The sequence below is a fragment of the Phascolarctos cinereus genome, unplaced genomic scaffold (assembly GCF_003287225.1).
Source record: "Phascolarctos cinereus isolate Bilbo 61053 unplaced genomic scaffold, phaCin_HiC Scaffold_2;HRSCAF=192, whole genome shotgun sequence".
Lineage (NCBI taxonomy): Eukaryota > Metazoa > Chordata > Mammalia > Diprotodontia > Phascolarctidae > Phascolarctos > Phascolarctos cinereus.
The window spans coordinates 244,667,470-244,694,483 of NW_027555625.1; positions in this window are offsets into that span (position 1 = coordinate 244,667,470).

The window sequence follows — 27,014 nt, forward strand, 5'->3', positions numbered from 1 at the left end:
TGGAAAAATTGGGACCCTAATGCACTGTTGCTGGAATAGTGAACTAATCCAACCATTCTGGAGAACGATTTGGAACCATGCCCAGAGGATCATAAAACTATACATACCTTTTGACCAAGCAATACCAGTATTAAGTCTATATCCCAAAGAAATCACAGAGAAAAGGAAAAAAAAAGATCTATGTGTACAAAAATATTTATAGCTGCTCTTTTTGTGGTGGCAAAGAATTGGAAATTGAAGGGATGCCCATCAATTGAAAAATGGCTGAAAAGTTGTGCTATATGTCATATATGATTGTGATGGAATACTATTGTGTTCTAAGAAATGATGAGAAGGATGGCTTTAGAAATATCCCGGGAAGACTTATATAAACCTGATGCCAAGTGAATTGAACAGAACCAGAAGGGCATTGTACATAGCAACAACAATATTTTATGACGATAACTGCGAATGAATTAGCCATTCTCAGAAATACAGTGATGCAAGACAATTCTAAAGGACCCATGATAAAACACGTTATCCACTTCCAGAGAAAGAGATTACAGAGTCTGGGTACAGACTAAAGCATATTTTTTCCACTTTACTTTTCTTGCTTTTTTTTTTACAATATGGTTAATATGGAAATGTTTTACATGATTTCACGTGCATAATTATTAGATTTCTTGCCTTCTCAATGGGTGAGTGAGGGACAGAAGGGAAAGAAAATATGGGAGCTCAAATTTTTTTAAGTGAGTGTTAAAAATAAATACAAAATAATTTTTGAAAAAAATGATTGTTTTTATGATTTGTTCTCCAATTCACTAATTCTATAGGATTAGATTGCTTAGTTTTGTTTTTTGTTTTTGTTTTTTTAAATTAATTTATTTTGGTTTATCAACAATCACTTCCATAAGTTTTTGAGTTTTAAATTTTTCTCCCCCTGCCTCCCCAAGATGACATGCAATCTGATATAGGTTATACATATACATTCCTATTAAACATATTTTCACATTAGTGATGTTGTAAGTAAGAATTAGAACCAATAGGAGGAACCTCCAGAAAGAGGAAACAAAACTCAACAGAAGAAAAAATAATAGCAGATAGTATGCTTCAATCTGCATTCAAACTCTTTAGTTCTTTCTTTGGCTGTGGATAGCATTTTCCATCACAAGGCCTTTGGAGATATTTTAGATCCTTGTATTGCTGGGAAGGGTTAAGTTTATCAGTATTAGTCATTGCACAATATGGCTGTTATTATGTACAAAGTTCCCCTGGTTTTGCTCATTTCACTAAGCATCAGACCATACAAGTCTTTCCAGGTTTTTCTGAAGTCTGAACAACAGTTTTCCTTTTTGATTTCCTGAAAGATAGTGTCGAGGCTCTTTTTTTATCACAATTTTCAGGTAGACCAATAAATGTATCTCCTGTATATCCAACAATAACTGTATCTCCTGGATCGATTTTCCAGGACAGTTGTTTCACCAATGAGATATTTTATGTTTTCAGCTATTTTTTTCATTTTATTTATTTCTGTTTGATTGATTCTTGCTCTCTCAAAGAGTCATTAGCTCCCCTTTGCCTAATTCTAATTTTAACAAATTGCTTTCTTCTATTAGATTTTGTATCTCCTCCATTTGGCCAATTGTATTTTTTAGGTTTTTGTTTTCTTCAGTGTACTTTTTTTTTCCAGTTGGCCAATTGTATTTTTTAAGGATTCTTCTACCTCTCTCATTTGACTTTTAAAATCCTTCTTGAGCTCTTCTGAGAAGGCTTTTTGGGCTTCAACCAGTTCATATTCCCTCGAGGTTTCAGATGTGGGTTTGTTGACAATGATGTCCTCTTCAGAATTTCTGCCTTCATGTTCACTGTTCTCATATCGTGAACCTATAGTATGTTTCTTTTTACTCATGCTGTTTGCTTATTTTCTGGCCTTTAAAGAGATTGAGCTCTTCTGCTGGGAAACAGAGGAAACTGACTCAAGCTTCTTGTGTTGGGAGCCTAGGTCTTGGTCACTGGCTCTGTGTGCTGGGGCCTCTTATGTTGGCAATTGGAGGCTGTAGGTTTCTGGCAGCTTACCTGGTGTTGGGCTGGAATCAGCAAGGCTGGAACTTTCAGGCAATTCTAGGTTGCCTGCTTTTCCTTTCCTTTAGCTTTCTTCAGCTCCTTTTAGATGGGTGCTGCTGGGTGTTTATCAGCCCCCTGCAGTGTTGTCTCCCTCCTTTCTGCTAATTCACTGGGTGATTCCTTTGTGGTAGAATGCCTAGGCACCTGGTGGTTTTCTGAGGTAGTTTCCACTGGTTCCCTCCCCCCCCCCAAAGAGGCACTCGGAGGTCCAGGTGTTGGTGTTTGCCTGTTCTACCACCTAGGCTTCAGGATTTCTTCACAATTGGAGGCTGCAGTGCTCTGACAGCTCACCTGGTGTTAGAACCAGCAAGGCCAAGGCTTTAGGAAGCATTTAGGTTCTTTTCTTCACCTCCTTTCAGATGAATGCTGCAGGGTACTTATCCCCTGGGGTCCCTTGTAGTTCTGCCTCCCTTACTTTTGCTGAGGCACTGGGAGACCTGTTTGCTGAGCTGCTGCACTTCTGCTCCCCATCTTTCTTCTAGTTCAGCTGTTCCAGGTTTTTTTTTTTTCTGGGGTGATATTTTCTGGGTTTTCAGAGGTTGATAGAGAAGAGTGAGAGCTACTACCTTTTCACTCCACCATATTGGCTCCTGGAAGTGGAAGTCTCTGCTTTTGCTTTTTCTGAGCTCTTTTTCTTACAATTTCTACCCCAGCTTTTTTTCTTTTACTTCAACTGAAGTATAATAGATTTTGCTCTGCTCCCATATTTTAATTTTGTGAGTATCTTTATCTTCTGTGTGTGTCTTTTGTAAAGATACATATTTGGATTCTTGTTTCTCATCTATGCTACTAGCTTTTTCCATTTTTTAAAATTCTTTTTTAATTTTTAAAAAATTTATTTAATATTTTTTCCTCAGTTTCATATAAAAATAATTTTTGACATTCATTTTAAAAACTTTGAGTTACAAATTCTCTTCCTTTCTCTCCCCCAACACTATTGAGAAGGCACGCAATTTTATATAGGTTATACATGGGCAGTCATGCAAAATATTTTTATGATAGTCATATTGTGAAAGAAAACTTAGACCCCCACCCCCCAAAAAAAACCCTCAAGAAAAATAAAGTAGAAAAAGTATGTTTCAATTTGTATTCAGATACCATTGGTTCTTTCTCTGGGGATGTATTTTTCATCATAAGTCTTTCAGAGTATCTTGGATCATTATATTGCTAAGAATAGCTAAATTATTCACAGCTGGTCATCTTACAATATTGCTGTTACTTTTTACACAATAGGTTGTACTTTGCATCAGCTTATGTAAGTCTTTCCAGGTTTTTCTGAGAACAACCCGTTCATCATTTTTATAGCACAATAGTATTCCATTATAATCATATACCACAATTTGTTCAGCCATCCCCCAATTGATATGTATCTCATCAGTTTCCAGTTATTTGCCACCATAAAAGAGCTGCTATAAATATTTTTGTATATATAGGTCCTTTTCCTTTTTGATTTTTTTTCTCTCTGTGGATACAGACCTAGTAGTGGTATTTCTAGGTCAACCCTTTGACCTAGTTTTAGCTCTTTAGGCTTTTGTATGCATAGTTTTATAGCCCTTTAGGCATAGTTCCAAATTGTTCTACAGAATTGTTGAATCTATTCATAACTCCAGCAACAATGCATTAATGTCTCATTTCCCCCACACCCTCTCCAACATTTGTCATTTTCTTTTTCTGTTTTATTAGCCAATTTAATAGGTATGGGATAGTATTTCAAAATTATTTAATTTGCATTTCTCCAATCAAAAGTGAGTTAGAGCATTTTTTCCCATTTGACTATAAATAGCTTTGATTACTTCCTCTCAAAAAGAATCATATCTTTTGATCATTTGTCAGTTGGAGAATGGCTCTTATTTTTATAAATTTGACTCAGTTCTCTATGCATTTGAAAAATGAGGGCTTTATCAGAAACTTACTTCATTTTTTTTCACAATTACTATTCTTAACTGTATTTCCCTCCATCCCATTCTTTCCTGTTAATTCTATTTTCTTTATCCTTTCTCCCTGTCCCTCCTCAAAAGTGTTTTGCTTCTGACACCCCCTTCCCCTAATCTGCCCTCCCTTCTATTAACACCCCCCTTCTCTTGTCCCCCTCCCCTCCTGCTTTCCTGGAGGGTAAGGTAGATTTCTATACCCAATTTTGTGTGTATGTTATTCCACCTTTGAGCTGATTCTGATGAGAGTAAGGTTCTCTCACCCCCCTCACTTTCTCCCCTCTCTTGCCTAGGGTAAAAGCTTTTCTTTCTTCTTTTATGTGAGATAATTGACCCCTTCCTACCTCACCCTTTCCCTTTCTTCCAGTACATTTCTCTTTCACCTCTTAATTTTATTTTTTAGATATCTTCCCTTCATATTCAACTCATACCTGTGCCCTCTGTCTATATGTATTCCCTCCAACTATCCTAATAATAAGAAAGATCTCAAGAGTTACAAATATTATCTTTCCATGTAGGAATGTACACAGTTCAACCTTATTGAGTCCCTTATGATTTTCCCTTTACTGCTTACTTTTTTATTCTTCTATGAAGTCTTGTATTTGAAAGTCAAATTTTCTATTCGGCTCTGGTCTTTTCATCAAGAATGCTTGAAAGTCCTCTATTTCATTGAACATCATTTTTTCCCTCTTAAGGATTATACTCAGTTTTGCTTGGTAGGTGATTCTTGGTTGTAACCCTAGCTCCTTTGCTCTTCAGAATATCATATTCCAAGCCATCAGAATCTTTAATGTAGAAGCTGCTAAATCTTGTGTTATACTGACTGTGGCTCCACATTATTTGAATTGTTTTGTTCTGGTTGCTTGCAACATTATCTTTTTGACATGGGTGGTCTGGAATTTGGCTATAATATTCCTGGGAGTTTTCATTGTGGGATCTGTTTCAGGAGATGATCAGTGGATTCTTTCCATTTCTATTTTACCTTCTGTTTCTGGAATATCAGGGTGGTTTTCCTTGATCATTTCTTTAAAGATGATGTCTAGTCCCTTTTGTCAATTATGGCTTCCAGGTAGTGCAATACTTTTTAAATTATCATCTCTGCTGGATCTTTTTCCAGGTCAGTTATTTTTCCAATGAGATATTTCACATTGTCTTCTATTTTTTTCATTCTTTTGGTTTTGTTTTTATTGTTTCTTGATTTCTCATAGTCATTAGCTTCAATTTACTCAATTCTAATTTTTAAGGAATTATTTTATTCAGTGGGTTTTTGTACGTCCTTGTCCATTTAGCCAATTCTACTTTTCAAGGAATTTTTTTTCTTTAGTGAATTTTTTTTGGCCTCTTTTTCCATTTGGCCTAATTTTCTTTTTAAGGTGTTATTTTCTTCAATATTTTGTCATGTGTCCTTTACCAAGTTGTTGACTCTTTTCCCATGATTTTCCTGTATCACTCTCATTTCCCTTCCCAATTTTTCTTCTACCTCTATTTTACATAGAAATCACTTCTTTTCAAAATAACTTTTGAACTCTTCCATGTTTTGGGATCAACTTGTATTTTTCTTGGAGGCTTTGGATGTAGGAATTTTGAATTTTTATCTTCTTTTCAGTATGTTTTTTGATTTTCCTTGTCACCATAGTAATATTATATGGTCAGAATTTTTTTCTTGCTGTTTGCTTATTTTCCAGCCTATTTCTTGATTCTTGCTTCCAGGGTGGAGAGTACACTGCCCTAAGCTTTAGGGTTTTTTATACCTGTTTTCAGAGATACTTCTAGGGACCTGTAAGTTTTCAGTTTTTCCAAATTGGTATGATCTAAGGAGAGATATTTACTACTCTCCTGGCCTGTGCTCTTTTCTGTGAGTGATCACAAGTACTCTTTTCTGCCCTGGAACTGTGATGAGGGTTCATGATCCACTATGGCCCACAATCTTTGGTGTGCTAGTGCTCCTCCTTGCCCTAGGACTTCCACTTATGACTACAATCCAGATCTTAGTATGTGTAAAGCAACAGATTCCTGCCTCAGTTCTAGCAATGAGCAACCTGTTTGGTCCCTCAGATCAGTTGTTTAACCCCTTTCCAATCTGTGGGCTGAGAACTCTGGAAGCAGCCACTGCTGCTGCTGATTCAGTGACTCCCAAAGCTTGCTCCTGGTTTGCTGGGGCCATGGCTGTTCTGGTGGAGCCTTTACTGGACTGTGATCCACTCTCATCCAGGTGTGACAGACCTTTCCTGCTGACCTTCTAAGTTGTCTTTGGCTAGAATATTATTTCTCTCAGTCCTTTTGAGAGTTCTGCCACATCAGGAATTGTTTAATGACATTATTTAAGAATGGTAGGAGGAGTTTTGTACAAAGCTCAGGTGAGCTACTGCCTTTTTCTTTTTTTTTTCACCATCTTGACTCTGCTCTGATCCTTTTCTATTTTCTGAGTGAATTCATCCTATTCATATGGACATGAATGTTGTGTTATTTCCCTCCATCTTATTCTCTTCTTTGTGTACTTCTTGAAGGGTTGAGCCAGTATGGCAGAGTAAGTGCAGGGACTCACTCAACCTCTCCCTTATTCTCCTCTAAATAACTTAAAAATAATGCCTCAAAATGTATTCTGTAGCTGCAAAATCAACAAAATGACAGGGTGAAATAATGTTTCAACAACTTAGAAGGTCTGCAGGAAAGTTGTATCTCACTGGGTTAGGTAGAAAGCACAGTCCAGCTCAAGCCAGAATCAAGACCCCATGCTCAACAAGCCAGCAGCAAATCACTATGTCTTGGTGCTGGCCAGCAGCAGGCCTTTGGGGCAATTGAATCTGCTGCAGTGACTTCCAGAGCTCTTAACTCACAGATGGTAAAGGCATCTGAAAACTAGTCAGAAGGAGATCACAAGGGACCCTTTGTTGGCATTAGGTGCAGGACTCAGTTACATTTTCCTACACAGAGTTCCAAGTCACAGACCCAGGTGAAGAGGAACACTAGGATACTAACACAGAGCTTCTGGCTAAAAAAGAACAGGGGCCTTCATCACAATTCCAGGGCATAAAACAGTAATTATGGTTATTCGTAGACTGGGGTATAGACCAAGGGAGTAGTGATCACACCTCTCCTTAGATAATACCACCTTGGGAGAACTGAAAATTTACAGACCCTGAGAACTAGTCTTGAACAACTGAAGAAAAATTCTGAAGCTTCAGACAGTGCCCCCACCCTGCAAGCAGAGCCCAGCTTTAACATAAATTTAAAAGTCAAGAAATAAACTAGAAAAATGAGCAAGCAACAAATAAAGAACCTAATCATAGAAAATTACAATGGTGACAGGCATAATCAAAACACAAACTCAGAAGGGGACAATAATGTCAAAACAGCTACACCCAAAGCCTCAAAGAAAAAAAAGTGAATTTGTCTCAGGTTCAGATAGAGGAAAAATCAGGAAAAGAAATGAGAGTGAAGCATGAAAAATAAAACCTTAAGAAGCAAATAGGCCAAATGGTAAAAAAAAAAAAAGGTACAAAAATCCACTGGAGGGGGACGGAGGACTCTGTACAAAGTAGAATTGGCTAAATGGAAAAGGAGGTAAAAAGCTCACTGAAAAAAGTATTTTCTTAAAAATTATATTTGGGCAAGTTGAACCTAATGATTCCATGAAACATCAAGAAACAAAACAAAATCAAAAGAAGGAAGAGAGAGAGAAAGAGAGAGGAGTGGGAGAAGACAGGGAGAAGGAGGGAGAGACAGAGAGAGAGAGACAGGGTCAGATAGAGACACACACAGAGACAGAGAGTGACAGAAAAACAGAGACAGAGATAAAAAGAGACATAGGAAAAGTATACTTTCCTCCTTGAACCAGTTCAGATGAGAATGAGTATTGTACACTCCCTCCCCATTTTCCCTCTAGTGTAACAACTTTTTCTTGCATATCTATGATAAGTGAGATAATTTTACTCACTCTTTCTCTCCCTTTCCTTTCTCACATTACATCCTTCTTTTCCATCCTTCCATTCTTTTTTGAAATCATCTCAACATAGTAGATTCACACTCATGTGTTCTAAGTGAATGTCTTCTAACTGCCCTAGTGATGATAAATTTCTCGGGGGCAACATGTATCATCTTACTATATAGAAATTTAAATAGTTAAACTTTTTAAGTCCCTTATGATTTCCTGCTCATGTTTACCATTTTATGCTTCTCTTGAGTCTTGTGTTTGAATGTTAAAATTTCTATTCTGCTTTGTTCTTTTAATCATAAATACTTAAAGTCCTTTATTTCATCAAACATCCATATTTTCCCCTACAGGAATACCCTCAGTGTTTCTGGGTAGATTATTCTTGGTTTTAATCCTAGATCATCTGCCTTCCTAAAAATCATATTCCTAGCCCTCTGCTTCTTTTGTAGAAGTAGCTGTAAATCTTGTGTGATCCTTACTTTGGCTCTATGGGATTTGAATTTTTTTTCCTTCTGGCTGCTTCTAGTATTTTATCCTTCACCTTAGAGCTCTTGTGTTTGGCTATAATGTTTCTGGGAATTTTCAGCTGGGGATTTCTTTCAGGAAATGATCTGTAGCTTCTTGCAATTTCTACTTTTCCCTCTGGTTTTAAGGTATCTGGGCAATTTTCCTTGATAATTTCTTGAAATATGATATCTAAGCTCTTTTTTTAAATAATGGCCTTAAAATAGGCCAATAATTCTTAAATGGTCTCTCCTTGATTTGTTTTCAAGGTCATTTGCTTTTCCTATGAGATATTTTATAGTCTTCTTTTTTTTCTTCATTCTTCTGACTTTGTTTTATACTCTTCCTTAATGTGACATGGAGTCAATAGCTTCCATTTGATCAATTCTAATTTTGAAGGAGTTATTTTAATGATATTTTGTACCTCTTTTAACCAGTTACCCACTTCTGATTTTGAAGGAGTTATTTTCTTCAGTAATTTTTTTTGCCTATTTTACCAAGCTGTTAATTTTCTTTTCATAATTTTCTTACAAAGCACTTGTTTCTTTTTCCAATCTTATTTGATTTAGAAAAAATCTTTTTCATTCTTTTTAGCTTTTTATTTTACTCTTCTAGTAATTCTTGTCCACTTTGTGTCCAATCTGCATTATTCTTTAATGTTTTGTTTCACATATTTTTAAGCAGTTGTCTTCTGAATCAATATCTTGTGCTCCCCTGTCACAATAATACCTTTTGTGATCAGGTTCTTTTATTGTTGTTTGCCCACTTTCCCAGCCCATATCTTAGTTTTGAAATTTATGTTAAAGTTGAGGCTTTGCTCATTTTGTGAATAGTAACTGGCCTGATCCTCAGATTTTTATTACATTATGCTGCTTTCAGTTACATTCAGGGGCCTGTAAGTTTTCAGTCCTTACAAAATGTTATGATCTGAAGAGAGGTCTGGCCACTCTCTTCCTGGTCTGTGCTCTGGACATTACATAGGTGTGCCCCTGATTCTTTATAACATCAACCATTTCTTCACATCTTGGAACTGCAACCTGGACCTGGGTAATGGGTAAAAGAACTGTCAAATGGTACCTAATCCTGATTTTAGCACAAGTATCTTCTCAAATCTATTTCTGATCAGGTATTCAGTCTGGCCATTTCTAGGAAATGGACTCTCTGGGTGCAACCACCACTGCTACTGCTGCCTCCAAAATCTATAGCCAGTGCTACTTCTGCCACAGATGGAGTTATTAGCCAGCCCCATATCCCAATGTCTGTACATCTCTATTTTTTGTCTCCCTAAGCTGCTGTGGGCTAGAAAAATGGCTCACTGTGAGTTTTTGCAGAGGAAGGAGGTTTCCACTCAGAATTCTGTTAGCCACATTTTTTATTTTTAAACATATTTATTTATTTTTAGTTTTCATCATTCACTTTTATAAGATTTTGAGTTCTAAATCCCCTCCTTTCTTTCCCATCCCCCCAATTAAAAAGTTGTTATAGAAGGTGGTTGGGCTCATCAAGAATGCTATCCTCACTCTTCCTTCTTGGCTCTGCTCCAAATAAGACAATTCTCTGAAACAATCTAAGGACAATTAATTTCAATATAACATAAGGAAAAGAAAGGGACCTATCAAATTCCCTCTATGATACAAATATCATCTTGATACATTAACCACAAAGAGTCAAAACAAAGAAATAAAATTACATACCAACAACTCTAAGGGACATTGATGTAATAAATAATAAATAAAATATTTGTAGAGACCAAAGAAACATATTACAAAAATTACAATAGCTAAATCGAGTTTATACCAAAACCATAGAATTGTTTCAATGTTAGGAAAATTAACAACATGATAAAATATATTAATAAAAACAATAAATATATGCATGAAAGATAGAGAAAAAGTCTAACGAGCTAAAATATTGATTTATTTTGTGAAAAACACTAGAAAGTATGAGAATAAACCAGTATTTCTTAATATGATGAGTCATATTTATCAAAAAACCAAGAGCCAGCATTGTGTGTAATGGAAATAAAATAGAGGATTTTTAATTATGGTCCAGTGTAAAGCAATGATATTTATGATGATACTATTATTTGATATTGTGCTGAAAATTCTAGATATTACAATATTATAAGAAACAAAATTGAGAGAATAAGCGTAAGCTTAGAGGAAACAAATTATTTCTTGCAGATGATATTGTTTAATTGAAGAATGCTAGAGACTTAACTAAAATTAATTGAAACAATTAACTTCAGTAAAGTTACAGGATTTAAAATAAATCCATGGAAATCATCATCATTTCTCAACATCACCAATAAAACCCAGCAAAAAAAGATAAAGAGAGAAATTACATTTAGAATGCCTTTAGAATATATAAATACATAGAAGGTGAATTGACAAGATACAAAGAAGAATTTATAAATATGACTACATAACATTCTTTTAACAATTTAAAATATAAGTTTCTCATAGGTATACCAAGTTAACATGCTAAACAAATAAAATGCTGCATCAATTAGAGCTAGAAAAATAATAATGAAATTCATCTGGAAGAATAAAAATTTAAGAATCTCAAGTAAGATCACAAATTTGGACAAAAATATGACCTAATATTACCAGATATCAAAGTATCCTATAATGCAATAATCATAAAAATGAGTTAGTACTGGTTAAAAAATAGATACATTGGCAAAACACACAAGCAGAAGTTAATGAAGCAAATAGTCTCATATTTTATAAATCCCAATATGTCAGGTATTGGAACAAAAACTTAGTATTTTTTAAAGCTACTGAGAAAACTGGAAATCAGCCTGGCAAAAACTAAATGTAGAGCTCAACATCTCATATCATATACCAAGATAAATTCTGAAAGAATATGTGAGGGAGCATAGTTCCATCATCAACAAATTTGAGAAGCAAGAAAGTATCTCTCAGATCTATGAAAAAAGAAAGAATGGACTACAGAGGGAGGCAGAGTCGTGATGGCAGAGTGAAAGCAGTGACTTGTTAAAGCTCTACCCCAAAACCCTCCAAAGACCTGCAAAAAAATGGCTCTAAACAAATTCTAGAGCAGCAGAACCCACAAAAAGACAGAATGAAACAAATTTCCAGCCAAAGACATCCTGGATGGTTGATTAGAAAGGATTGCACCAGCTGGGAAAGAAACAATTCAGTATGGTCACCCAGGTGAAGACCAGGCTTCAGTGAACTTGGAACAGCCCTCAGAGGCCTGAATCATGGGCAGCTGTGGTGGTTTTCAGACTTCTCAACCCACAAATGCCAAAGACAACTTAAAAGGTCAGTAGGAAAAGTCTGTGACGTGGTGAGAAAGAAGCTTGGTCCCAGCCCCAGTCCCAGAGCAGCTCTGCGGTGGCAGCTGCTTCTGGAGCTTGGCCCACAGACTGAGAGGGAATTGAATGCCTCATAAGAAGGGGATTGCAGTATTTATTTGCTGCTGCTGAGGCAGGACTCCCTTGCTTTGCCTGTGCTTGGATCTGGGTCACAGTTCTAGGTGGTGGTGCTAGGATAAGGGTGCATGTTGGCGTGGTGGAGCTTGTAATGGTGATGAAGAGGAAATCCTCCTCACAGTTCCAAGGCAGAAAAGAGCACTTGTGGTCACTCATAAACCAGAGCACAGTCCAGGAAAGGTGTAAACACCCCTCCCTTGATCATACCGCCTTAGAAGAACTGAAAATTTACAGGTCCCTAGAAATATCTCTGAAAATAGCTACACAAAACCCTCGAAGTTTGGGACAGTACACTCTCCACACTGGAAGCAGACCCTTACCTTAACAAAGAGTTCATAACTCAAGTAATTGGCTGGGATCATGAGCAAATTGCACCAAAAAAAGTCAGACCATGGCATCTTTCTTTGTTGACAAAGAAGATAAAAAGGTACAACCAGAAGAAGACAACAAAGACAAAACTCCTACATCTAAATCCTCCAAGAAAAATATGAATTAGTCCCAGGCCATGGAAGAACTCAAAAAGGATTTCAAGAAGCAAGTAAGAGAAGCAGAGGAAAAACTGGGAAGATAAATGAGAGTGATGCAAGAAAATCACTAAAAACAAGTCAATAGCTTGCTAAAGGAGACCCAAAAACATACTGAAGAAAATAACACCTTAAAAATAGCCTAACTCAAATGGCAAATGAGTTCTAAAATCCAATGATGAGAAGAATGCCTTAAAAATCAGAATTAGACAAATGGAAAAGGAAGTTCAAGGGCTCACTGAAGAAAATACTTCTTTAAAAATTAGAATTGACCAAATAGAAGCTAGGGACTTTATGAGAAATCAAAACATTGTAAAACAAAACCAAAAGAATGGGGAAAAAAAGGAAGATAATGTGAAATATCTCGTTGGAGAAACAACTGACCTAGAAAATAGATCCAGGAGAGATCATTTAAAAATTATTGGACTATCTGAATGCCATGATAAAAAAAAAGAAAAAGAGCCTAGCCATCATCTTTCAAGAAATTATCAAGGAAAACTGCCTTGATATTCTTGAACCAGAGGGTAAAATAGAAATTGAAATAATCCACCAACTACCTCCTGAAAGAGATCCCCAAAGGAAAACCACTAGGAATGCTGTAGCCAAATTACAGAGTTCCCAGGTCAAGGAGCAAATATTGTAAGCAGCCAGAAAGAAACAATTCAAGTATTTTGGAAACACAATTAGGTTAATATAAGATTTAGTAGCTTCTACATTAAGGGATTGGAGAGTTTGGAATATAATATTCTGGAGGTCAAAGGAGATTGGATTATAAGCAAGAATCCCTTACCCAGCAAAACTGAGTATAATCCTCCAGGGGAAAAAATGGATATTCAGTGGAATAGAGGACTTTCAAGCATTCTTGATGAAAAGACCAAAGCTGCATAGAAAATTTGTCTTTCAAATACAAGACTCAAGTGAAACATGAAGAGATAAACAGGAAAGAGAAATCATAAGAGACTTATTAAGGTTGAACTGTTGACATCCCTAGTGGAAAGATGATATTTGTAACTCATGAGACCTTTTTCAGTATTAGAGTAGTTGCAGGGAAAAAAAATTATATGTATGTATGTATGTATGTATGTATGTGTATGTATGTGTATGTATGTACATACATACATACACATACATACATACATACAGATAGATAGAGGGCACAGAGTGAGTTGAAGATGTAGTGGTGATATAAAATTAAAGGGTAAGAGAGGATTATACTGGGAGAAGGAGAGAGAGAGAGGTAGAATGGGGTAAATTATCTCACATAAAACAGACAAGAGAAGGCTTTTACAGTGGAGGGGAAGTGAGAAGGAACGAGTGAATCTTATTCTCATCAGATTTGGCTGAAGAAAGGAATACCATGCACACTCAATTGGGTACAGAAAGCTATCTTACCCTTCAGGAATAGGGAAGGAAGCAATAAGAGAGCAGGGGGATGATAGAGAGGAGGGCAGATTGGGGGAGAGGGTAATCAGATGCAAACACTTTTGAGGAGGGACAGGGTTGAACGAGAGAATAGAATAAATGCGGGGCTGGATAGGATGAAGGGAAATATATTTAGTTTTTTACAACATGACTACTAAGGCAGGGTTTTGCATGACTACACATGTATAATCTGTATTGAGTTGCTTGCCTTCTCAATGAGGGTGGGTGGGATGGAGGAAGGGGGAAAATTTAGAATCCAAAGTTTTAAAACAAATCTTAAAAATTGTTTTCACATGCAACTGGGAAATAAGATATACAGGCAATGGGGTTTAGAAATCTATCCTGTCCTACAGGAAAATAGAAGGGGAAAGGGATAAGAGGATTGGGGGGGATGGGAGGATAGATTAGGGGAAGGGGTATTCAGAATGCATGTGATCTTGGGGTGCAGGGAGGGATGAGATGGGGAGAAAATTTAGAACTCTAAATCTTACGTAAGCAAATGTTGAAAACTAAAAATAAATAAACAAGACACAAAAAGAAAAGAGGAAGAAGCATGATCAAACAAAAGTAAGAGTACATTAAAGGATAATGTGATAATTTTGACTATATAAAATTTTAAAGGTTTTGCCCAAACAAAATCAATATAACTAAAATTAGAAAAGGAGCAGGAAACTGGGGAAAATGTTTGTACAATTACTCTGATTCAAATTTCTCATTTTCAAAATATATAGGGAACTTATTATATTGACAAAATAAATGTTACTATTCAATTCATAAATGGTCAATCATTATGAGTAGAGAAGAAATCCATTCTATTAGTAGTCATATGAAATAAATTGTTCCAAGTCATTAAAAATTAGAGAAATTCAAATGAAGGCAACTGTGAGATTTACCTCACACTCATCAGATTGGCAAAGTTGAAAATATCAAGAAAAAAACAAAATGATACCAACAACAAAAATGCAAATATTGGGAGGGGCTGTGGAAACATTGCAGGCACATTAATGCCCCATTGGTGGAAATGTGAACTGTTCCAGTCATTATGGAAAGCAATTTAGAACTATGTTCCATCAAATGAGGAACGGCTGAACAAATTATGGCATATGTGTAATGGAATACTAATGTGCTATACAAAATGATGATGTGAATGGTTTCAGAGAAACCTATAAAGGCTTGAATAAAATGATGCATAGTGAACTAAGGACCAGGAGAACAATTTATAACAAAAAACATCATAAAAAGAAGTAATTTAGAAGGACTTAAGAACTCTGATCAGCAAAATGATAAACTATAATTTCAGAGGAGAGACAATGATGATACGGCCCACCTCCTAAGAAAAAGGCATCAAAGATGTGAAAAAGAGCTTAGCTATTCTGATCAAGACAATGATCCAAGACAGTTTCAAAGGACTCATGATGAAAAATGGTATCCATCTCCAGAGAGAGAACTGATGAGCTCTAAAGATAAGTTCAGCCATACTTTTAAAAACTTTATTTTTCTTGTTTTATTTTTGTTGTTTGTTTTGTAACATGTCTAATATGGAAATATATTTTAGATTACTTCACAATTTTACAATATATTTATAATAGCTATGAAATTGCTTGCCTTCTCAAGGAGGGGGGAAAGTGGAAGAGACAGAGAGACAGAGAGAGGGAGAGGGAGAGAGAGACAGAGAGAGAGAATTTTAAAATTTTAAAAAATGAATTTTAAAAATGTTTTTACATGTAATTGGGAATACTTAACAAAATAAATAGAAATATATTAGAATACAAAACAGAATGAATTGAATGTATAAACAAATGAAATATGACAGGTATTTTTTTTTGTGCCCCAAAAGAGATGTTCAAAACATAAAAGTCTCTGTCAAAATAACTCATTAATAAATATTTAAAATAGAACACAATAAACTATAAGTCATTATACCTCCTGTAAATTTGATACTCAAAATGGTCAAATATGAAACACTTTTTGGTGTTTTAAAAAAAGTCTCCAAGAATCTCTTTTATATGAGATAATTTTCCTTCTTAACATAAGTTTTTTTTTCATATTGCACTAGTTTTACCTTGCCCAATGTAATCTGGCTTCTCCTCCAGATTTTCCTATTTTTCCCTTTATCTTAGTTTACCAGAATGTGAGATGCCTTTATAACCATGTTTTCTCTCTTTAATGTTTATTCTTGCAGCTTTTATGTTGTATTCCCAGCCATTTGTTTCTGGTTCCCTTCCTTACTCTTTGGCTCCCTCACACAAACTCATTGTCTCCACTGTTTCACAGACACTAGAGGCTGGCCATCATAGCTGTTCTCAGTTCCCTCATATGGGATCCTAGACTTAATAAGAAACTTGACATGAAGAAAAGGGATTTGACTTTTTTTCCCCACAGTCCGTAAAAGCAATGGAAGTTATAGAGGCAGATTACTATTTTAGGTGAAGAAAATCTTTCTAAAAATCAGAGCTGTCCAATAATGAAGAGAACCTTAGTATGCAGTAAATTCTCAGTAACTAGAAGCCTTCAAGCAGAGATTGGATGATGCCAGCAATCTTGCCAACAGTACTGTGTTTCAGGTACAAGTTGAAGTAGATGACCTCAAAGATTTCTTCCAACTATGGCAGCCTGTGATTTGGCAAGGCAGCTAGGTGCAGCAGTAGATAGAGTACTGAACCTAGAGTCAGAATGACCTGAGTACAAACCTGGGCAGGTTCTTAATAGCTGTGCTCTCTAGTGTTTTTAATGAATGCTCTATTTTGTCAAAAGCTTTTTTAAAATTTTGTATTTATTGAGATAATTATTTTATTTTTGCCCTTTATTCCTGCTGTAAATGCTACCTGGTTATAGTGTATAACCTATTGTTCCAATCTCCTTACTAGCATTTTATTTAGAATTTTTGCATCATTATTCATTAGAGAAATTGGTCTATGGTTTTTTTTTCCTATTTTTGCTCTTCCTAGCTTAGGTATCAGCACTGAATTTTTTCATGATAGGGATTTGGTAATATTCCTTTGCCTATTTTCCCAAATGGTTTATTTACTATTAGAATTGATTGTTCTTTAAACATTTGGTAAAATTCAATTGTGAATCCATCTTGTCCTGGGAATTTTTTTTCCTTTGGGAGTTCATGGATTACTTGTTCAATTTCTTTTTCTAAGGTAGGGTTATGTAAGTATTCTATTTCCTCTTCTATTAATCTGGGCAGTTTGTATTTTTGTAAATATTCATCCATTTCACTTACATTATTTACTTGTGTGTAACTGGGAAAACCAGGAAGCCAGACCTAGCAGGGCTGACCAGAAGTGATTGTGGGTTGTGGTTGTAGATGAGAAGGAGTGAGCACACACCTGGTAAGTACTGTATCTCAGGGAGCAAGAATATTTTTATTTTGTTTTATTTTTAATTGATTGATTCATTTTAAACTTCACTACAAAAACTTAAGTATACAATAAGAAAAAGAAATACATTACAAACTTAAGTTAAACACAAAATATGGGAAGAAAAAAAGGCATTGCCCTGTGCACAGCACAACTTAAGATGGAGGGAAATTCTCAAATAGTAATTATAACTTTGAATGTGAATGGGATGAACTTGTATTTGACAAGTGTAAAGACTTAAGATTTTAGGATAATAATTTGTTATTTGGTAAAAATTCTTGGGAAAGCTGGAAAGTAGTAGAGCAAAAACTGAAAATAGACCAATATCTTATGCCATTTACCAAGATAAGGTCAAAATGGATACATGGCCTAGATATAAAGGGAGATATTACAAGAAAATTAGAAGAACATGGAATATATTAGTCATCAGACTTATGGATAGGCAATTTATCAATAAACGAGATAGGGAACAAAATTAGGTATAAAATAGATAATTTTGATTATGTTAAATTAAAAAGAGAGGTTTTCTACAAATAAAAGAAATGTAACCAAGGTCAGAAGGAAAGCATAAAACTGGAAAAAAAATTGTAGTTTCTCAGATAAAGATCTCATATCTCAAATATATAAAGAACTATTTCAAAACTATAAGAATACAAGTCATTGCCCAATTGATATGTGGTCAAAGGATATGAACAGACACTTTTCCAATGAAGAAATCAAAAATGATTTATAGTCATATGAAAAATATTCTAAATCGTTATTGATTAGGTAAATGCAAGTTAAAACAACCTTCAGATATCATTTTATACCTACCAGATTAACTAAAATGATTGAAGGCAAAAGTGACAAATGTTGGAGGGGATGTGGAAAAATCGGGACACCATTTCATTGCTGGTGGAATTGTGAACTGACTCAACCATTTTGGTGAGCAATCTGGAATTATGCCTAAATTGTTATTAAACTGCCTATACTCTTTGACCCAGCAATGCCACAACTAGAAAGGAAAATGACCTACATGTTCTAAAATATTTATAGTAGTTCTCTTGGTGGTAGCAAAAAAAAACCCAAACCAACAACAACAAACTGGAAACTGCAGAGATGCCCATTAATTGGGAAATGGCTGAACAAGTTCTGGTATAGAGTTAGGATGGAATGCTACTGTGCTATACCAAACATGCTCAATGATTTTAGAACAATATGGATAGACTTGCAAGAAATAAAGAAGAGCAAAATGAACAGAACCAAGAGAACATTATAAACAGTAACAGGAATATTGTTTTGAGAATGACTTTGAGTTTATAAGCCATTTTACCTATTATAAATATTCAAATTAACTATAAAGGACATATGAAGAAAGACACTATCGGCATCCAGATAAAAAGTTGATATGTATGTATGTATGTATATATAAATATGTGTATGTGTGTGTGTGTGTGTGTGTGTGTGTGTGTGTGTGTCTATTAGCAATGTGTCTAATGTCTAATGGAAGGGGAAAAGGAAAAAGAAGAAATTTACACGATAATTTTGTTTTATATTTGAAAGTAATAGCAAGTTGTGCATAGTAAATTTGCATTTCCATGTACAATCATCTTTTTTTAAATTGTACTATGTTATGGGAATGCTTGTTTTATTCCACAAATTAAAAATTTAAAAAAATTGCTTTAATTTCCTCTTCATTGGTGGTGGTGTTTTCTTTTTTTCCTTTTTGAAAAAAAAATTAACCAAATGATATATCTATTTTACTTTTTTCTCCCCAAAATAGCTCCCATTTTTATTTCTTCAATTTTTTTCTTTAAATTTTATTATTTTTCTTTTCATTTCTAGGATTTCCAGTTTGGTGTTTAATTAGGGACACACATACACATGTGTATATATATATATATATATATATATGTATACACACATATGTATATATATGTACACACACACACACACACACACACACATATATATATATATATTTACTTTTTCTTTTGATCATATACCGTATTTATTGATTTGATCGTTCTCTATGTTATTGATGAAAGCATTTAGAAAGACAAATTTTCCTCTAAGCATTGCTTTGGCTGCATCCCACAAATTTTGTTCTGTGGTCTCATTGTTGTCATTCTTTTCATGAAATTATTTCTATTTTTTGTTCTTTAACTTACTTATTCTTTGGGATTTCGTTATTTAGTTTCCCATTGATTTTAATCTCTTCCTGCAAGGCCCTTTATTGAATATGGGTTTTTTGTTTTTGCTTTATAGTCTAAAAAGGACACATTTAATATTTCAGCTTTACTGCATTTGTTTTGAGATTTTTCTACCCTGATACATAATCAATTTTGTATGTGTGTGTGTGAAAGTACCATGTACAGCTGGAAATTGTATATTCCTTTTTATTTTTATTAGATTTTCCCCAGATGTCTACCATATCTAACTTTTCTAAAATCCTATTCATCTCTTTCACATCTTATTTATTTTATGCCTAGATTTATCTAGTTCTGAGAGGGGAAAGTTAAGAGCCCCCACTTGTAAAATTTTACCATCTATTTCCTCTTCTAATTCATTTAGCTTTTCCCTTAATAATTTGGATGCTATGCTTTTTGGTATATATATGTTTAGTATAGATATTACTTCTTTGTCCTTGGTACAATTTAGCAAAGTGTAGTTTTTCTGCTGATCCCTTTTAATTAGATCTATTTTTGCTTCTGCTTTGTATGAGATCATAATTGTTATCCCCTTTTTTTTTAACCTTAGCTGAAGCATAAAAGATTCTACTCTAGCCTGTTATTTTTTATTATGTGTGTGTCTTTCTGTTCTAAGTGTGTTTGTTGTAAACAACATATTGTTAGATTCTGGTTTCTAATCCACTCTGCTATCTGCTTCCTTTATACAGGTGAGTTCATCCCTTTCACATGCACAATTATGGTCACTCACTGTATATTTAAGAATCAAAATTTTCCTTGAAGATAATCACAATAAGCAAAGAAAAATTTGTGGGATGGATCCAAAGCAGTACTTAGGGGAAAATTTATATATCTAATCATTTCTATCAATAAAAGAGAGACAGTGCATATCATTGAATTGGGCAAGAGATTTAAAAAATTGAAAAACAACAAATTAACAATTTCCAATTAAGTACTAAAATAGTAATTGTAAAAATCAAAGTAGAGAGTAATAAAATAAAAAAAATAAAATAAAAGACCCTATTGGACTATTAAATAAAACTAGGAGCTGATTTTATGAAAATAAAGAATAATAATAATAAATCATTGGCTAATTTGATTTAAAGAGAAACAAAACCAAATTGTCTGAATCAAAAATGAAAGGAGTGGATGTGCAACCAATGAAGATGAAATTACTCAATTATTAAGAACCATTTTGCCCAATGATATGCCAATAACTGATAATTTAAATGACTTTGAAAAATATTTACAAAACATAAATTGTCCTGATTAACATAAAAGGAAGCAGAGGACTTAAATAATCTTAACTTAGAAAGTAGGACAGGCTATAAATGAACTGATAAAGAAAAAAAGTACCAGATATACATTTATAAGTGAATTATACCAAGCATTTAATGAACAATTAATACTAATATTATAGAAACTGTTTGCAAAAAAAATGAAGGAGTTGTGCCAAATTCTGTCTCTGACACAAATAAAATATGTTGATACCTACACCAGGAACGCAAAAACAGAGAAAGAAAATTGTAGACCAATTTCCCTAATGACCATTGGTGCAAAAATTTTAAATATAATACTAGGAAATAGATTGCAGCAATATATCACAAAGGTCATACAATATCATCAGGCTGGATTGATACCTGGAATGCAGGACTGATTCAGTATCAGGAAAACCATAAGCAAAATTGACCATATTGATAAGAAAAAAGTCGGTATTATACTAATAGTTGTATTAAAAAAACTTTTGAAAACACATAATACTCATTCCTGATTAAAACATTGGAAAGCATAGGGAAAAAATGGAACTTTTCTAAAATGATGTCATTGTCCATCTAAAACCAAAAGATAACATTATATTTAAGGGGACGGGTAAAAAGCCTTCCCAGTAAGATCAGGGGTGAAGCAAACATATCCATTATCACCATTATTTTTCAATGTTGTCTTGTAAAAGCTAGCTACAACCATAAGAAAAGAAAAATAAATTGTGGGAGTAAGCACAGGTGATGAGGAAACAGAACTGCCACTTTTTGAAGATATGGTTCTTTACTTAGAGAAAATCAACTAAAAAAGTGATTAGAACACTTAACATCCTTAGAATATTTGCAGGATAAAAAAAGAAACTCATGCAAATTTTCAACTTTCTATATATTGCCAACAAAATCTAGGAGGAAGAAACAGAAAAAAAGAAATGCCATTTAAAATAACTGTAGACAGTATAAAATATTTGGAATTCTAGCTGCCATGACACACCCAGGAACAGACTTTCTGAACACAATTGAACACAGTTACAAAGCACTCTTCACTCAAGTAAAGACATATACAAATAATGAGAGAAATATGAATTGCTCGTAGCTATGTTAATCCAATATAATACAAATGAAAATGCTTTCTAAATTAATTTAATTATTCAATGACATGGCAATAAAATTATAAAACAATTGCCTTATGGATCTTTAAAAAAACCCAAAATTCATATGGAGGAACAAAAGGAATATCAAGAGAATCAATGGGAAAAAATGTGAAGGAAGGGTGCCTATCAGTATAAGATTTCAGACATACTGCAAATATTAATCCTCTGAACAATTTGGTAGTGGATATGAAATAAAATACTTGATCAGAGAAATCGATCAGATATACAATATATAAAATCAAATGACCACAATAACTTAGTATTTTATAAACCCAAAGGGCCTAGCTGTCTGAACAAGAACTCATTATTTGATAAATATTGCTAGGATGATTGGAAAGTAATCTGGAAGAAACTGGGCATAGCCCAACATCTCACACTATATACCAAGATAAGGACAAAATGAGTATGTAATTTTTATATAGTTGATAGAATAAGCAAATTAGGGGAGAATGGAAAATTGCATATCAGATCAGGGGTAGGGGATAGTTCATGGATGGGGAAGAATTCATGAATGAACAAAGGATCTAGTAGTTTCTGTGAAGCAAAATGTACAATTTTGGTTATATAAAATTCAAACATTTTTGTACAAAGCAGCCAAAATATAGAGAAAAGCAGGAATCGGGGAAATTTTTGCAAGTTTTTCTGATAAATGTCTCCTTTCTCTAATATATAGAGAACTGAGCTAAATTTATAAAAATAAGAGCCATTCCTCAATTGATCAATAGTCAAATGGTGTGAACAGGGAGTTTCTTGAGGAGGAAATCAAAGCTATCAATAATTATATAAAATGCTCTAAATAAGTAATAATTAAAGAAGCACAAAATAAAACAACTCTGATGTGCCACACCATACACATTTGATTGACTAAAATGACAAAAAAAAAAGGAAAATGACAAAAACTAGAGAGGATGTGGTGAAATAGATATAGTAATGCACTGTTGGTACAGCTGTGAACTATTCTATTCATTCTGGAGAACAAAGGCCTATAAAACTGTACATACCCTTTGGCCCAGAAATACTGCTTCTATGTCTAGAGCCCAAGGAGATTAAAAAAAAGGGGGTTTGTGTGTGGAGGGAGGATTTATCTATACAACAATATTTATAGCATTTCTTTTTGTGGTGGCAAAGAATTGGAAAAGGAGGGGATGCATGCCAGTTAGGGAATGGTTGAACAAGTTATGCTATATGAATGTGATAGAATATTATTATTCTATAAGAAGTGATGAAGATGATAGTTTCAGGGAAAAAAAAACCTGGGAACATTTGTATGAACATCAGTTCATGAGTAGAACCAGAAGAACAATGTACACAGTAGAAATAATATCGTAAAGATAAACAACCGTGAAAGATTTGGTAAAACTAATTGATACAATGATGCACCAGAACTAATGGAATAATGACACTGATTAAAGTATATTTTTTCTTTATTTTTTAAAACTTTTTTGGAACATGGCTAAAGTGGAAATATGTTTTTCAGGACTTTGTATCGTAAGTACAATGGAGATATATATGTATGTGTGTGTATATATATATATACACACACACACACACACACACACACACACACATACATATTACTGTCTCTATGGATGAGAAAGGGGGTATAGGAAGAGAGAGAATGTAAAATGTAAAATGTAAAAATGAAATAAAATATTCATTTGTAAATTCATCCTGTCTATTATATAGTTTCCCTTTTCCCTATATGCTCATATGTGGATTGTCCAATTTCTTTTTCTGATATTGGATTCTTTAAATTCTCTATTTCTTGTTTTATTAATCAGAATATATAATATACATATATACATATATATACATATATAGACATATATGTATATATATATATTTATAAATGTCCATCAATTATGTTGTCAGTTTTATTGGCATGTAATTTGGCAAATCAATTACTAATAATTCCCTTTATTTCTTTATTTCCTTAATTTACCTTATCCAATTTTGATAATGGTACTTTGATTTTGTCTTTAATTTTAATAATTTAAGTAGCTAATGGTTGATCTGTTTCATTGCTTTTTATTTAAAAGTCAAGGTTCTAGTTTTATTTATTATATTGATTTTTTCCTCTTTCAATTTTGTTAATTTCTTTGATTTTCAATATTTCTATTATTTTCTTATTGTTGTTAACTTTTTTAAATTTCATGCCTAATTAATTTATCTGTTCTTTGTTTTTCTTTCTTTCATTCCTTTTTTTTCTGTTTTTCTTTCCCTCTGAAAGTGTTTAGAAATATAAAATCCTTCTGCCCCCGAAGGACTAATTTGATTATATCCTCCAAATTTTGATATGCTGTCCCATGGTTGTCATCATCATTAAAGAATTTATAATTTCTTTGAATTTTTCCCTCTAGCCTCCTTCTTCATTAGGATTAATTTTTATTTTGTTTTGTTTTTTTAGTTTCAATATATTTTTCTAGTAGCCTTTTATTCCTTTATTGAACATAATATTTATTTCTTTGTGGTCCACAGAATGTGTGTTTAACATTTCTTATTTTTTGCATTTGTGAAGTTTTTAAGCCCTACTATACAGTTAACTTTTCTAAAAGTGACTTGAAGAGCCTAGAAATATGTATACTCCTTTTTATTCCCATTGAATAATCACTGGTGTACCATATCTAACTTTTCTGAAGTTCTTTTCAGATCCTTAACTTGTTCCATGGTTATTTTTTATTAGATTTTTCTAAGTCTCAAAGGAAATACATTGAAATTTTTATTGTCTATCCCTGTAACTCATTTAACTTTTCCATTAAATATTTAAATGGTATACCATTTGTTGCATAAATGTTTAGTATTGACATTAATCATTGTGTATAGTAGAGTTTTAACTGTATTTCTTGTAAACAATATATTGTTGAATTCTTCTTTCTAATTCATTCTACCATCTCATTCAATTTTACAGATCAATTCTTCCCACCCACAATCATAGTCATGGTCATTAATTATATATTCCCATCCATCTTCTTATTTATTCTTTTTCTCTCATTGTTTCCTACACTTTCTTTCAAAAAGAAATAACAGTGAGCAAAGAATTTGCTCAGCATCAGTGCTCTGATTTGATCCAAGCTTCTTCTGCTCCCTGCATCTCTATTCTTTCCTTTCCCAGAGCCCAATTGCAGCTTTTTATCCTTTCTTTCTTTCTTTCTTTTAGTTGCCTATTTATATTTCCCCATCCATGGTGTGAACTTATTTTGCCTATGACTAATTTCCTCCCTAAATGTACTCTTCCTCTTATTTCCTTCATTTTTCTTTTTTTGTTTCATTTTTATATGAAATGCATTTCTGTACCCAAATCTATTGTATTCGTCGCTTCTCAGAAAAGCTCATATGAATGTCAGTTTCAAGTGGGACCACTTCTTTTATTGGGTTTTTTTTATTTGCTCATCCTAATTATGTGAAAGAGCTTTCCCCCATATTTCTGCTTTCCTATTAACTTTCTTTTCTTCTTTTTTTTAGACCATCAAAACATTAAACAAAAATCAAACATTCACAGGCCCTTTGTCTTATTTAAGTCTTTCTATAACTTCTGATGATATTAAGGTTCTGGGGGGATATTTGTATCATATCCACCTATTAGAACAAAAACTCTTCATCCTTGTTTTACCCTTTATGATTTCTCAGTAATATTCACCTTTTTAAGTTTCTCTTGACTCATATTTGTAATTCAACATTTCTACTAAGGTCTGTTCTTTTCATCATGAATATTAGAAGTGCTCTATTCCATGAAAGATCCTTTTTTTTTTTCATTGTAGGACTACTCTCAGTTTTGCTAAGCTATTCTTGGTTGCAAGCCTATTATATATTTTGCCTTTTGTAATATAATATTCTAAATTCTCTGCTCCTTTATATTCATGGCTATTAAGCCTTTTGTGACCTTGAAAGTTGGCATTCAGTACTGGAATTCTTTCTTTCTCATTGTAGTATTTTTAATTTGACCTGGAAGCTTAGAATTTTGTCTATCATGGTTCTGGGAATGTTCATTCTGGGGTTTCTCTCAGGAGGTGATTGATATATTCTTTCTATTTTTACTTTGATCTATGGTTTTAAAAAAGATCTAGACATGTGTGACTCTGGGCAAGTCACTTAAACTCAATTGCCTCCAAAGAAAAAAAAAAGATCTGGATAGTTTTCTTTCGTGACTTATCTTTTTAGGTTATACATGTGCAGTTATGCAAAACACTTCCATAGTAGATATGTTGTGAAAAACTGACTCTATTTCCCTTAATCCTATCCTGCCCCACCATTTATTCTATTCTTTCTTTTGACCCCGTGCCTCCTGGGAATATTTGCTTCTGATTACCCCCTTTCCCAATCCACCTTCCTCTCTATCATCCCCCTGCTCTCTTGTCCCATTCCCCCACTCCCTGCCACATTTTCCTGTAGGGTAAGACAGATTTCCATACCCAATTGAATATGTATGTTATTCCCTCCTTAAGCCAAATCCTATGAGAATAAGATTCACTCATTCCCTCTGATCTTGCCCTGTTTCCCCTCCACTGTAAGAACCTTTTCTTTTCTGTGTTTTTTTGTGGGATAATTTACCCCATTCTACCTCTCCCTTTATTCTTCTCCTAGTATAATCCTCTCTCATCCCTTAATTTTATTCTCCAGATATGACCCCTTCATCTTCAACTCACCCTGTGCCCTCTCTCTCTCTCTCTCTCTCTCTCTCTTCTCTCTCTCTCTCTCTCTCTCTCTCCATACATATATTTTTTTTCCTTCAACTACCCTAATACTGACAAAGGTCTCATGAGGTATAAATATTATCTTTCCATGCATGAATGTAAACAGTTTAACCTTAATAAGTTTCTTATGATTTCTCTTTCCTGTTTACCTCTTCATGTTCCACTTGAGTCTCATATTTGAAAGTCAAATTTTCTGTTCAGCTCTGGTCTTTTCATCAAGAATGCTTGAAAGTCCTCTATTTCACTGAATGACTATTTTTTTCCCCTGAAGGATTATACTGAGTTTTGCTGGGTAGGTGATTCTTGGTTGTAATCCTACCTCCTTTGCTCTCTGGAATATTATATTCCAAGCCCTCTGGTCCCTTAATGTAGAAGCTGCTAAATCTTGTGTTATCCTGATTGTGTTTCCACAATACTTGAACTGTTTCTTTCTGGCAGCTTGTAATATTTTCTCCTTGACCTGGGAACTCTGGAATTTGGCTACAATGTTCCTAGGAGTTTT